Below are 1,684 nucleotides of genomic sequence, written 5' to 3'. Positions count from 1 at the left end.
ATAACAAAATAATCAAACTAGGAATATGTCTCAATTATAATATATCTACCCATTAATAATATATGGGGCTGTGTTACTAAGTCCTTTCCATTTCTTTTTTTCTTTTCTTTTCTTTTTTCGTGAGGCAATTGGGGTTAAGTGACTTGCCCAGAGTCACACAGCTAGTAAGTGTTAAGTGTTTGAATTCGGATTTGAACTCAGGTCCTCCTGAATCCAGGGCTGGTGCTCTATCCACTGAGCCACCTAGCTGCTCCTAGCTCTTTCCACTTCTGCTCCTTGTTCTAAAATTCAGTGGTTTTGCATTACTATACATGGAGATTTCTGAATCCTTTAAATCTTACAAATGAAAGATGTCATTGTAAATCTAATCATGCCTGATTTCTTTCACATTTTCAAAGAAAGTCTGAACAGTACCATTGATATACTTTAATCTACGAGTTCTAGAACAATATCATATCTACATATTATATGTGCAGAAGTTGACTGGGGAGTCCCTGATAAATCTGATGTGTTAATTAATCAACTTGATGGTCACTTCTGCCATGTAGCATAGGTGTAGGTGTTGGTACCTTATTAGGATTACATAAAGAGTTCTTCATGATTGGCTGATTGACCTAGGGGAACAGATTCTTGTCATCCTTTTATCTATAATCTATAAAATCAAGCTGTGAGGACAGTGTTTCTGTGTCTCTCTCCCTCTCTCTGTTTCTGTCACCTCATGGCAGAGCACACTCACATTCAGAAATGGGGGAAGGAAAAAAAAAAGAAATGGGGGAAGGGCAGAGCCTATCTGAATTTGATGATGATTTGATGTAGAATCACATGGTAGGGGTAGACATGTTCTTGCCTGAGGCATGAAATGATAGTTCATGGACAATGTTTATGAACCCAGCCCCTGTGTGGTATATGAGAGGTTTTAAATTCCTTATGCAGTGAGATACTAGGATCTAGCCATCTGGCCAGAAAAGGGAAATTTTCTGGGTAGCCTTGTGGGTATTACCAAGTTTGGGAGTTTCCAAGTTTAATAATTTGGGGGCTTCTAGAGAGAAAAGGGGATTTCTTGACATAGTGTACTCCTTGGAGAAAGGAAAGAGGAAGATCATCTACATGGTTCTCATTCAGTGTCCTAAGCAGAGAATAAAGCCAATGAGTTAAGGTACCAGAGAAACTTCAGTAGCCCCCAAAGTATGTTTGCCTTCTGGGAGATAGTCTAAACCATTCAGTGACACCACAAGTGTGTGTGTGTGTGTGTGTGTGTGTGTGTATAAATTGGACTAACTCAGATTCATTAGAAATTTAACTCTTTAGAAGTAGAACTTTCCTGTCCAAGGTTATAAAGATAGTGGGGGAGGGGGAGGGTAGAGGCAGAGTCCAGAGCCCCAGAGTTCCAAACCTCATAAAGGGATGCTTGCTTTCACATTAGTATTTTGCCAGTTCCCCAGGCAACCCTCAGGATGAGCTGGCACTGGGTAGTTGAGGGGGAATAAAAGGAGTCTTTTGTAGAAAGTTATTGCTTCTCTGACCCAGCAGAATTCTCACTCCACTAATTTTGTCTTCTTTGTGAAGAATAAGGAGGCAACATAAGTTGTACTCAAGTCAGTTTTTTTCACCATTCGTTAGTAGGATGTCAACTCCTTGGGGGCATATAGTGTTTCTTTTGTATTTTGCTATCTCTGGTGGCTAA

This window comes from Dromiciops gliroides, chromosome 5 (assembly GCF_019393635.1).
Source record: "Dromiciops gliroides isolate mDroGli1 chromosome 5, mDroGli1.pri, whole genome shotgun sequence".
NCBI lineage: Eukaryota > Metazoa > Chordata > Mammalia > Microbiotheria > Microbiotheriidae > Dromiciops > Dromiciops gliroides.
The sequence above is the reverse complement of the archived record's forward strand: the minus strand, read 5'-3'. Positions refer to the sequence as shown.